The sequence below is a fragment of the Ornithorhynchus anatinus genome, chromosome X1 (assembly GCF_004115215.2).
Source record: "Ornithorhynchus anatinus isolate Pmale09 chromosome X1, mOrnAna1.pri.v4, whole genome shotgun sequence".
Lineage (NCBI taxonomy): Eukaryota > Metazoa > Chordata > Mammalia > Monotremata > Ornithorhynchidae > Ornithorhynchus > Ornithorhynchus anatinus.
The window spans coordinates 25,722,415-25,736,289 of NC_041749.1; positions in this window are offsets into that span (position 1 = coordinate 25,722,415).

Genomic DNA, 13,875 nt, shown 5'->3' on the forward strand with positions numbered 1-13,875 from the left:
AAGTATACATTAGGTTGACCTATTAATCAAGCGCTTAGTACAGTGCTCTGCACATAGTAAGTGCTCAATAAATACTGTTAAATGAATGAACATTGAATTAATATTTGAACAGGAAACAAACGTTCAAGTAAACCCCAGTTAAAGTATTCCAGAACACTTTCTGAAATTGCCTTAAACTTGCAATCCACATTACATTTATTGCGGTTAGCGAAGATACTTGTTCCCTGGCACAGCTGTTCCTCAATATCATTTAATGTGCTTTATTCACAATTTCATTATCTTTTGTCTGAGATCATAACCTTGTATAACTCAGCAAGGGTCTCTGGGAATTCCTTTCCCCCAAGGGGGCAAAACCTTTCACATAAATTGGACGTAACCTCATAGACATCTAATAATCGAAGGATCTTATGAGCCCAAATTGGACAAATGCCATTTTCAATGGCCTCTGGCATTCCAAGCTTCATCTCCTAAGGGACCACACTGGCAATATCCAGGTACCAGGATGACATCTGCAAGAGCAGTCTGCTTGCTGACAGATTGAATATCTTTGCTGCAAGTCAACTGGACACATATTAAAGACCAATTTGTTACAGGCAAGATATATGGTGACACCTTGCTAGAGCCAGGAGGAAGAATGCTGTTCACCCTCAACCCTGCCTTCGTGGCTCATCTGTGTCAGTATTCACAAATAACAATGCTCCATTTGATTGGTTTTGTGGCTTGGCAAAAGCTGCTACGGCTTCTTACCATCTGATGTTACAAGGTCAGAGATTAGAGGGTAAAGAAGTTTGGAGGATCTTCTTGTTTCTGTAATACATTCCTATTTGTACCATAAACCATGAGCATTTTAAAAAATGTATGATAGTCATCTGAATTGTGACAAACTAATTTCCGTGTCTCTGTTCAGAAAAGTGGCCAGAAGTTACAAATCTTGAGCGAACTGCACTGTGTAGGACACCATGTATTTGGATTCCTTTTCATTTATCCTCACCCCAAAATACAATAACTTTCCACCATCCCAAACTATTGAGCTGCTCCTGGACTCCCTAACAGCCCTCTCTATTGGAAAAATCGACACCACCCACTCCAGCAAACTTTGGTCCTTTGTCTCTGTCTCTCTCCTTCTCACTTTTCTCCTCCTCTCCTCCCTCTTCCCTGCAAAGGTTTCCCAACAAACCTACACCTCCTGATTGGTTGCTGCTACTCCTTCTTCATCATCTTCTGCACCTTATTCTTAGAATATGCACATTGGTGACCTCTCCCATTGTGAAGCTAATCACCTTTGCATTGTCAAACAATTACTTCTTACCTTTGCCAGTCTGTTTGGTTTGACATTCTACTACAGTATTGGAATTACTTTGGAATTAAGACACTTCACAGACACTTCTAAATTTGTGTATCATGGTCAGAATCTCACTTTCTGGCTAAACCAAAGTTGTCTGTTGAAAAAGGAAGACATCTAAGGGTTACCTCAAACAGTTTCAACATAAACTTTAATTCAAACCTGAGTAGGTGAGTCTGATGTTACCCCAAGTTTCTGTGGCAGGAGATCATTACCCACTCAGAAAAGACAAACAGTACTTGAATGAATACACTAGTCCTAATGTTTTAGGCTTGGAGTTGCCAAAATGGAATTTAAAAAAAAATCCATTCATAGTAACTAATTGTGCTGCATGTTCTCATCTCTCATCATTGTGTTCAAGGTGGAGATGGGTTTCTATTTTAGTGTCTGGAGGGTACAAATTGCTCTTGAAGAATACCCATGTAATAGGAGGCAAATAATGATTGTAATTTTCGACAGAAACAGAGCCATTTCAAAGAGACTACTAATTATGGATTTTGTTTCTCCTGTCCGGCCTGTTCAGAAGTGACAATTATTCCAAATGGACATCACTAATGTAAACAAGAAGATTATCCCTGAATGATGATATTTTGGATGTGAAGATTTATGGTCCTTCTCCTTTACCCATGCCTTGACCAGGCACAGCTGATTATTGCTGAAATAGAGTGTGAGACTAGCAGAATGCAATAAGGAAGTGGCAAGTTGCCCTGTTACTGTTGAAATGGGAATAATTTTTTTTTCTTGATTCTAGGAAAAATGCCTTTTATATTGAAATATACATATAGTGCTCTGTGCATAGTAATGTATATAATATATATAGTATATATAAAATTAGCTACCTATATTTCTCACCTTCTCTCTCTGTCTCTCTCTCACTCTCTCTTTCTCACACACACACACACACATACACACACACACACACACTCTGATCGTAGGGAGATTCACATGATCTTCTGTGTGACTGATAAGGCCAATTTAGAATCCATAGTCTCACTTGTCTTGTACCCACCCCAAAACTGCCCTTGTTGTGCAACATGTTTCTTGTTTGTGGCTCGAGGGAGATGGAGCTCCAGGAGAAGGGGAAGGATGTGAGCACGGGTTGGAAGGCAGGAGAATCAAGAGGAAGGCACAGTGAAAAATCTCTGTAAATCAGGAAATTGATCCACTTGATTGTGAGGAAAAATGGGTTGGCTCTAAGAAACGGGAATACAATAGGAAGATGAGTATGCTTATTTCCCTGCATAGGGAAAAATGGCTCAAAGCCACAGAGAACACCTCCCAGAAAGTGAGGTTAAGAGGAGAAATGCATCTTATCCTGGGCTCAAAGTAAAGACATTATGCTGTATCTACACTGTGGGAGTCCTCAGGGTCATTGGGGTTGAGTGTCAGGCATTCACTTTAAGATATTCTGACATCAATAAGACTAACGTGGCATCATGGGTGCCATGAGGAACTGCAGGCTATAGATTGTAAGCTTCATGTAGGCAAGGATTAAGTCTAGCAACTCTGTTGTATTGTACTCTCTTCCATGCACTAAGAATAGTGCTCTGCATGCACATAATAAACAGTCAGTAAAATAACACTGATTGAAGTGTAGAACAAGCAACAGTGCCAGCTGTCAGTATGGAGTACATCTTCCTATGAAGGGGACATACACTGGCTTCAAATGAAGATTAAAGGAAGGGGAGGAGAAATATTTTTTTTTCACTCCATAGTTACTACCAACTTACTTAAATGTGCCACAACCTAGAGAGTATTTTATTGAAAGAAAAACTCTAAACCTCAAATAATTTTACACATGTATTAGGGGATTAATAGAACATCAAAATAATTGAATCCCTTCTATTTTGGAGCCTTCTCTCAACTCCTGATTCTTCTGAATCAATAAGAGTGGACAAAAAAAATTGTCACAAGGCACCTAGTCCATTATATTATCTATCTTGTGACTACATCCATGAAATATTTCCTTCCAGCCCAGCACACTTATATACTGTATCGAGTTTGGATAAATCGATGCTTTCCCCCTCTTGAGATCATTTCCTACATCAAACTGAACAGGCAACTTCACAAAGTACTTTGTTTTAGGAACAACCAAATATGTTCCCTGAAGTAATACTACACATTTGCCATTGTGCAACAGCAAATAGAAATGTCATAATTTTCAAGATTATTAGAAAAGCTTCTGAATTCAATCATGTCTTTGACAGTAAATATGTGAATGTCTATAAATGTGGAGAAAATGATCTGGTATACAGTGCTAATTGCTTATACACTCAATATTTCAAGATTTATAGTAATGGGAATATGATTAGAGGAGTGACTTATCAACCACCCTCAGAAAAATGAAATTGGAGCATCCTTAATATGATTAGAGTGACTTATCAACCCCCCTCAGAAAAATGAAATTGGAACATCCTTTTACAGCTAGACCTTTTACAGCTAGACTACAGGTTACAGTCCTTAAGGTGATGCCAGCAGAAGCAATCTTGTCTCACAGTATCTTTCCCTATTTCTATACCAGTCAGGACCAGGGTTAATCTCCTTTGCTGTGAACATGGAGGAAATGAATAGAGTATGGGAGCTTCACCATCATAGAAATAGGTTTGTGAAAGTTGTTAGCTGCTTGTCACAAGAATATGATTGGGCCTTGAAAACCCTGCTGACAAATAGCATGCCACCATCTCACCTCCAATACAGTTCTACTGTGAATTCACTTTGAATTTGATTTCCATTTTCCTGAGCTTATCATTTGGGAAGTATGAAGCTTAAGGAATAAGTGAAGCTCAAAGGACATCCTCATTGTTCATTCGTATCTCTTTCATTTATTCGCTGTGGAAAACTTTGGAGCTAGAAGCAGCTAATGAGTCAGGGACTTGAGAGAAGTTCCAAAACATTTCAAGAGAAGATAATCTTTTGAGCTTACATCAAGGTTCACAAAGCAGTCAATTTGTCCAATTACAAACATATTGCTGTGCATGCGTCCATGTAAAATTTTAGTATTTTTGATTCTGACCCACATGTGGCTTGCTCCTCATTATGGTGTGTGCCCTATCCAGGTTTCTGGTCATTTTCAGAGTGGTACTGCACTCAGATATAAGAACCGTTTGTGAGCAGATGCTCTGATCCCCTTCAGAAGAAGCCATGATTTAGTAGCAATGTATTTTCAGGTAGAAGTAAAATTTGCAAATATGGAGGGTGGGCAGAGGAAGATGAATGGGATATTTCCATTCTTTCAAATCAATTGCTATCTGGAAATTCCCCAGAGATAAACCATGAGCCACTGAGCATTGACAGTGTCAAAGAGGTAAATTAGAAAAAAAAAAAAAGTCTGATGTTTACACATCACATTTATTTCTACTCTTAAATGAAGTTATACTAATCTGTGTCCTGCTTTGAGGCAGACTATAGCACCTATCAGTCTTAGAGCATCAAAACAGACTTTTGAGGACACGAAATAGTCAGGGAACTGCTTATTTAAATGAAGGTTTATCTTTTATGTAACAAATTGCATCTCTTCTGGGATGGTTTATTACTCATTCCTGTGGACAGATTGGAAAGGGCAGGTGCTAAAATGTTGTCAATACAAGCCCAGAGCTGTAAAATGCCTTGCCCAAGGACATCAGTTCACCTAATTCTGCACTAAAACTAAAAGTGAGCCAGAGACAGCTCTGTTCTCCCAAACATTTCATTTGGTTTAATTGGGCTTAGCTAACCTTTTCTCCTTTTCAAAACACCTTTGAGTACTTGTCATGAAGGGTGCTCTATAAATATTTATCAAAAACAAAGTGAAGTGTAGTTTTAAACCACCTGTTAGAGTAGTGGCTGTACTGGGGGCGACAGGAGCAGTCAGCACTGTCCAGCAGGAGACAATTAGAAAGATGTTACTCTCTTGAGGAGAAGCCTCAATCTCTGAAGTCACAGGTGCTGTTAGCCTACTGCAACTGTGGTCATACATGCAACTTTTAAGTCACAGTCCCACACAGATAAAGGATTGCACAGTAATAGTACCACATTAAAAATTTAAGAACATATATGTACATTATTACCAAGCTAAGGGTGTTTGGACATCTATTAAGAAGGCTTGAAAGTGACTATTCCGACAACCATGTTACCACTTGAAAAGCGTAGATGGTCATCTTTGATCAACAGATGAAAAGAAAATGTTAGAGATGACACTTTAGTGATCTTCTTGATACTCATTCTTTACTGGTGATAAGACACTACAGCATGTGCAAGCATGGACTTAGTTGCCCAATTTCAGGGAACCACTGTGACAATCAGAGTCTCTTGAAATCTGTTGAGGTCTATGATGATGATGATAATGGTGCTTTTTAAAGACCATGTGCCAAAAACTGGGGTAGATTCAAGATAATCAGAGGTGGACAATCTAAGAGATAAAGAAAACAGGCATCTCCATTCTACAGATAAGAAAAGTGAGGCACAATGAAATTAAGTGACTTGCCCAAGGTCACACAGTTGGCAAAATGGCAGAACTGAGATTGAGGAGGTTCAGGAGATCCATATCTCCTCCAACCCAGTCCCCTGCACTTTCTTCCTAAGCAAAATCTGCAAACAAGGTGAGAATGGTTATTCTATTATTATCAATATCATTTTGTTATTATTGCCTTTTTTGAGTGTTTTACTAAACCCTGGAGAAATTTCAGAGACGTCCTCAGAGAGACCCTGGCCCACAAGATGTTCACAGTCAAAAAATGTAGAGAACTAAATATTGTTGCAAAGGAAACTGAATAACTGGTAATATGAGGAAAAAACAACAAGAAAAGTAGGTGAACATTAATCAATTTATCAATGGTATTTATTGTGTACTCACTGTCTGCAGAACACTGAATTTTCCCTAATTTTTTTCTTGTCCCCACTGAACCCATTTCTCAGTCATGTTGCTCACCTACTTGGTTCCAACCAAAGGTCAGAAAATCCAATGATTTCAACTAAAACATAGTGAAAGGATAACTACTAAAACTCCTTCCTATATGCCTTTATATCAACAGTTCCATTTGAGTGATTTGAAAGCATATGTCAGAGACAAAATATGGGATTATTTTAGAGGACAGCTGGAGTCAATGTGTAGTACTAAAGGGATAAATTTATTTTTGAAAGCCCTAGTAATAGCTTACCTATCTTTCCTATCAAGCAGCTTGGCCTAAAAGAAAGAACACAAGGCTGGGATTCAGAGACCTGAGTTCTAATCTCTACCACCACTTGCCTGCTGTGTGACTTTAAGCAAGTCATTTACCTTCTCTGTACCTCAATTTCTCCATCTCTAAAAAATAGGGATTAAATATCCAGTTTCTGTCCCCTTCAGACTATGAGTCCCATGTAGCATAGGGACTATAGAATTTAATTATATCTATCCCAGTACTTGCTATAAGAGTAAACATTAACAAATACCACAAATATTATTTCTATAAATGGGAATATTGCTCCTAAAGTTTGTCAAGATGTATCTCAGACTTCTTAATGTCGTTTAATACCTTAATGGTTGTTACCTTTATGGATCCAGGAAACCAGCTTAGAATAGCTTCTGAAGTGTGTAAACTACAGGATGCTAATGAGCAGGAGAAGGTTGTGGTTTTTCCCCCATGCCCACTCCATTTCTTCCAAAAGTTTCTGGCTAACTTACAGCCTTTCATTTTTAACACTTCAAATTATGCATTTTGTAATAGTGGATTTTTTAAGTTATTTGGGCCAGGAAGCGTCACTTGGTATTCTTGGGGCCAAAATCTATGTGTAAATCATTAGCTGATAAGTGGAGAGCTATAAAAACAAGCAAAATTTGGATTCAGAAGAAGTACTGACATGTTTCCATTTTACAAAATATTCCATAGTCAACCAAGCCATACCACCAGTAAGATACATTTCATACAGTGCAGGTAGCTGGTGAGTAACCTGTTGAAACTGATATAGAAACAGATGTACTTCTTATGGTATATGTTAAGCATTGGCATAGATATAAGTCGATCAGGTCAGATGCAGTCCTTGTTCCACATGGGACTCCTAATCTAAATCAGGAGGTAGAATAGGTACTAAATCCCCATTTTTACAGTTGAGGATAGTGAGACTACAGAGAAATTAAGTGATTTTCCCAAGTTCATACAGGCGACAAGTGGTAGAGCTGAGTTAAGAATCCAGGTGCTCTGACTCACATGCCCATGTTCTTTCCATTAACACATTGCTTCCCACCTTTCTCTATCTAGAAATATTAAGTTTCTCTTGTGCCAGAAAGCAGGCAGATGCATTAAATTACTTTTTCCAAATTTCTTCCAGCCCTCAAATTGTGTGATCCTGGAAATATTTGGAACAATTCTTTCTTATCATACCATCAATGACTGCTTGAACTATGATGGTGTGCATTCTGGCTTTGCTATTTGCTAAAATAGCCATTTGTGAAACTAATATGCAACATAAAGCAGATATTTATAAGCCTTTTTAGGATGTAATAACCTGGCTATAAAAAGTACTATGTGAATCAGAATTTTATTCCCACTTGTCATATATAATCTGATAATATAAATTTTTGAGGAAATTTAAATCACATCAGCACTCTATTTGTAGTTATTGTAGTCTTTGGAGAATTTCAGGTCATCTAATTTGAGGAGGATATTTTATTTGGATATTTGGAAACCACGATATTGAACAATTGCAGCTGGATCAAAGATATTCAGCTTTTGTTGATGCAGTTGCTTTATAGAGATGCAGTCTTCTTCACACAGAATGAGGCGCCCTTCAGTAACTATGAAAACTAGGACTCGGCTTCCTCTATTTGAAATTTTTATATCAGGGTATCTACTTTCATTCCAGATTTCACCCCATTTTGTGAAGTAATACATCAGGTAGGAAGCTATAAGGATACATAAGACTACATAGACTTAACCACCACGTGGGACATGATAATCTCATATCTATCCCAGCGCTTAGTACTGAGTGCTTGGCATGCAGGAAAGGGTTAACAAAAATTAAAAAAAACTCCACACAATTATGTGAATCCTGGTAAGAATATTGGTACCTGTAAATATACTAGTTATCATTTTCGCTACTAAGACGTTTGGGATAATTAACATTAAGAAAGGAAAGGGTGTTTCTGAAAGAATTCATTATGGTATTTAAGTCATTCACTTTAAGCAGTGCTAGGAAAAGTATAATATAACAACATTTCCTGCCCACAACAATTTACAGTCTAGAGGGGGAGACAGACATTAATATAAATAAAATCACAGATATGTGCAAAAATACTGTGGGGCTGGGAGGGGAGTGAATAAAGGGAGCAAGTCAAAGTGGCACAAATGGGAATGGGAGAAGAGGAAAGGAGGGCTCAGTCAGGAAAGGCTACTTAGCGGAGATGTGCCTTCAATTAAGCTTTGAAGGTCAAAAGAGTACTTGTCTGATGAATATGAAGAGGGAGTGCATTTGGCTCTTTCCATGTGCTAAGCACTGTGGTAGATAAAAAAAATAGTTGGGTTGGACAGAGGTCTTTGTCTCACATGGCTTACAATCCAAGTATAAAGGAGAACAGCGATTGACTTCCCATTTTACAATTGAGGAAACTGAAGCACAGAGAAGTGATATGTTCAAAGTCACACAGGAAGTGGAAGAGCCAGGATTAGAACCAGGTCCCAGGAACTCTGGCTCCCAAGCTCATGCTCTTTCCACTAGGCCACACCGCTCCTCAATGGAAAATATTGTGTTTTTCTTTTTTTTCTTTTTCCCATAGTTTCCCATAATTGCACGAGGCTAATCTGGTTTGGTTTAAAGTAGATGAAAAATGTTAGATCAGAGTAGCTGGGTATGCCACTAAATTTCTTCCATATATATTCGTTCCCTCACCTTCCTTTCAAGAAAATGATAATGTGTGCTTCTCTACATGATGGAATATTGCTCTCATTGCTATTAGATTTTTGGATTCAACCACATTTCACCAATTTAGAACTATCCCTCTTTAACATAGGAGTGCATCTCCATGTCTGTCACATGGGAGCCTGACGTTCTATTCCTCAGCAGGAAGACAGTTGTTCCATGTGTTTTTTTTTTAAAAAAATTCACTTCAGATTCACAGTCTCCCATAGCACTTTATATATAATCTACATGCTCTATCACTTTCCTCCTATCTGTAATTTATCTTAATGTTTGTCTTCCCAACTACATTGTAAACTCCATGAGGACAGGGTTATGTTATAAAAGGTGATCAGTTCAGCTAGACCCTATCCCATCTGGGGCTTACAATCGACAGATCTTTCATTCCCATTTTTACAGAAGAGGAACCTGAAACCCAGAGAAAGAAACTTAGAGAAGTGAAATGATGTTCCCAAGGCCCCCTAGCAAGCAAGTTGTTGAGTGTTGGTTAGGACCCCCATCCTCTGACTCTCAGGCCTGGCTCCTTTCCACCAGGCCACATTGTTTCTCTTTTATGTCCCAAAATTAGTGAATTAATTGCTCAAGCAATTACTTCACCTTACCTTTGTAAACATCAACCTAAAGAATGGCATGGGAATGGATCAAATTGTCCTAGGCCATGTGTAAGAAAGACATAAAGATCAGCCAAAATTTCAATAGTGAGTTCAGATTGATAAACTATGGTTTTGAGAAGCAAAAGGGATGCAAGGGGAAATGAAGCACACAATTTTGAATCTGGATAGGTCGGAGAATTGGTCTGCAGCATAATCAGCATGGCCTTTTCTTGTGAGCAAAGAAAATTCTATTATTAATTCCTTGGTGGCCTACTGGTTCTCATCAACCTGAGTTTAACTGTTTGTAAATTAAATTAAAGGAAACAAATTAAATTACCAAAACGCCATCATATGTTGATTTTTCACTTTTAAAACCACAGCAAAAAGGATTTAGGCCTGCTTTGTAGGTTTCTCAGGGTTCACTGTGTGTTATCTCAGTGTGAAAAATCAGTGAGACAGGGTTTCAATCGGTAGAATAGCCTTTCTCTCCCCTGCAAGCTCATGCTCATAAACTTAAAGAAGGCAAAGGGCAGGTGTCAGTGCCTGTTTCACTTTTCAAAGTCTGATTTTATGGGACATAAGAGGATGCACACCATAATGCCAAATCCAGTAAACAAATTGGTTCCCTTACCTTCAAATAGCAAATTATTCATCATCCATTCTATTTAATAACAAATCTGTTCCAACCAGTGAAGCCAAATGCCTCTTGATATATTTTCCTATAGATCAACATCCCTGAAAGAAACATTGACCCAATGATGGACTCCTACTGAAAGGGAGGATGTGCTTAAATCAGAAGCTGGTTTCTGAGTGGAAGCATCCAAGTCATATACTATGTATGAACATAGAGCTAGCGTTTTAAAATAATGTCAGTGACACCTAAATTTCTCAGAATAAGCTGTTTATAATTCCTGATTGTACATCATCGATTTTCAATAGCAATATTGCTAGACAACTATTCAGCAACTGTTATTTTAAAATTTACGTATATACCACAAACTTCCATTATTGCATTTTTTTAGGTTTCTAGTGAGTGTACATGCAAATTAGAAAATACTAAAATGGAATTATGCCTGTTTAGATTTCTCCACATTCATATATGTATACAATTTATCCACTTGTGTTACTAAGACATGATTTTGGCATCCTCGTTTGAACTTAATTGCATCACTATTAATAATAATAACAGCATTTGTTAAATGCTTAAAATGTGCCAAGAACCTTTCTCAGTGCTGGGGCAGATACAAGATAATTAGATTAGACACAGTCTTTGTCCCACACAGGGCTCAACAGACACACACACACACACACACAGCACACACACACTTTTTCTCACACACACAGACACTTACATTTTCAAACTATATGGATCAAAATCTATTTCATATGCCCTCATATTTTGACACACTGAAGAGAGGCAGGGATGGGGGTGTCCTGACTGCTATTTCAGAGGCTTAGGCATTCATTGTTTGCTAGTTAATTTAGATATCATGTTGGGTAAATGTGGGAAATAAATTTTCCACCCCTCATTCCAAATTTAGAGATGCTGAAAATAGACTCCTTTTTGAAATGGGGGCGAGGTCTTCCTCGTAATGGAACTCCATACCAGAGTCAGAAACTCCCCAATCAATCAATGGTTTTCATTGAGTACTTACTATGTGCAAAGCACTGTACTAAACACTTGAGAAAATACAACATAATTAACCCTTATTGTGTGCAGAGCACTATATAAAATGCTTAGGAGAGTACAATATAGCAGATACATTCCCTGCCCACAATGAGCTTACAGACTAGAAGTGGGGACAGACATTAATGTACTTAAATACATTAATTATGGATATGTACATCAGTGTTTTGGGACTGAAAGGGTGGTGAATAAAGGGGCAAATCAGGGTAGCATAGGAAGGAGTGGGAGGACTGTGCCTTCAATAAGGCTCTAAACGCAGGGAAAGTAATTGTCTTTCAGATATAAAGAGAGAAGGCATTCCAGATCAGAGGCAGGATGTCAGCGAGAGTTCAGGGGTGAGAGGATGAGATCGAGGTACAGTGTGTAGGTCGGCATTAGAGGAGCGAAGTGTGTGGGCCACACTGCGGTAGGAGAGCATCGAGGTGAGGTAGGAGAGGGCAAGATGATTGAGTGCTTTAAAGCCAATGGTAAGGAGTTTGTTTGATACAGAGGTGGATAGACAGCCACTGGAGGTTTTTGAGGAGTGGGAAAACATGGATTGAATGGTTTTGTAGAAAAATGATGCAGGCAGCAGAGTGAAGGAGGCTGAAACAATAATCAAGGCTGGATGAGGATATACATTTGGATTAATGTGGTAGTAGTTTGCATAGAGAGGAAAGAGCAGATTTTAGTGATGTTGTGAGAGTTGATTCAACAGGATTTAGTGATAGATTGAATATTTGGGATGAAAAAGAGAGAAGAGGTAAGACTAACATCAAATTCCCTGCCCAAAATGAGTTTGGAGTCCTAATATCAATTACCAACTTCTTGGTAATCCAAAACCCTTTTTTATTTGTGATAACTAACAGTGAAAATTGAATCAAGTAACTCTTTCCTCTCCCCTTTTCCGAATTTCCTCCCCTGCAAATGGGCTTTAAAAATATTGCCATAGCATTTGTCAGATTATACCCAATCCCATTCTCTTGAAGTTAATAAAGCCAGAACTGAATGAAAATGCCATGATGAGTCACCCCAAGTATCACTCCAAAGACGATAAAGCTCTGGCAATAGATATTGATTCAGGTTGCTAGGAAAAAAGAAACCAGATATTAACTTGGAATGATTTAGAAGTGAAGTGTGAAACAGCCAAATTCTGTAGGAACAGGAAAAGATACATACCCATTCAAGTGGATTTTGTGAAGTAAGGAATAGGCTTTAACAACAGAAAAATTTTATAAATTTTTTGTCCAAAAGCAAAGCTTATTTAAGGGACCAGACAGCTGACAGAGTCAAAGAGCATAAATCTAAAAGGAAAATAACTTGCACTTGGGGCCAATCATAACAGAATGGCTTAATAGATAGATCATGGGCCTGAGAGTTTGAAGGACATGAGTTCTAATTCTGGCTCTGCTATTTGTCTGCTATGTGACCTTGGATAAGTCACTTAACTTTTCGGTGCCTCAGTTCCCTCATCAGTAAAATTGGGATTGAAACTGTGAGCCCTCTGTGGGACAGGGACTATATCCAACCCCAATATTCTGTACCCAGCCCAGAGCTTAGAACAGTGCCTGGCACATAGTAAGTGCTTAGCAAATACCATTATCATTATTATTATTATTATCATCATCATCATTATGATTATTATGTAGACTATCAGGGAAGAATCAATCAAGGAGAAGGGACACGAGTTAGCCAGCAAAAAAGTTTCAAAAGTGTAGAGAAGCAGCGTGGTTCAGTGGAAAGATCCCGGGCCTGGGAGTCAGAGGTCATGGGTTCGAATCCCAGCTGTGCCACTTGTCAGCTGTGTGACTATGGGCAAGTCACTTAATTTCTCTGTGCCTCAGTTACCTCATCTGTCAAATGGGGATTGACTGTGAGCCTCACATGGGACAACCTGATTACCCTGTATCTCCCCCAGTGCTCAGAACAGTGCTCTGCACATAGTAAGCGCTTAACAAATACCAAAATTATTATTGTTATTATAAAAATGGTGACAAAAATGGAATATTTAGGTTCTCAACCAGCAAATCCAATCTTCCTTGAGACCTTGTACTAAGACAGTGAAGTATGAATGATGCTCGTTGAGATATTGGACAAAATAAGGTGTGTCACAAGCTGAAGATGATCCCAAACCCAGGGCTTCTCGAAGGGAAGAGTATACTTTGTAATATACAATTACAGTTAAATTCATGGTAGAGAAGCAGAGTGGCTCAGTGGAAAGAGCACGGGCTGTGGAGTCAGAGGTCATGAGTTCGAATCCCAGCTCTACCACTTGTCAGCTGTATGACTGTGGGCAAGTCACTTAACTTCTCTGGGCCTCAGTTACCTCATCTGTAAAATGGGGATTAAGACTGTGAGCCCCACGTGGGACAACCTGATTTCCGTGTCTACCCCAGTGCTTAGAA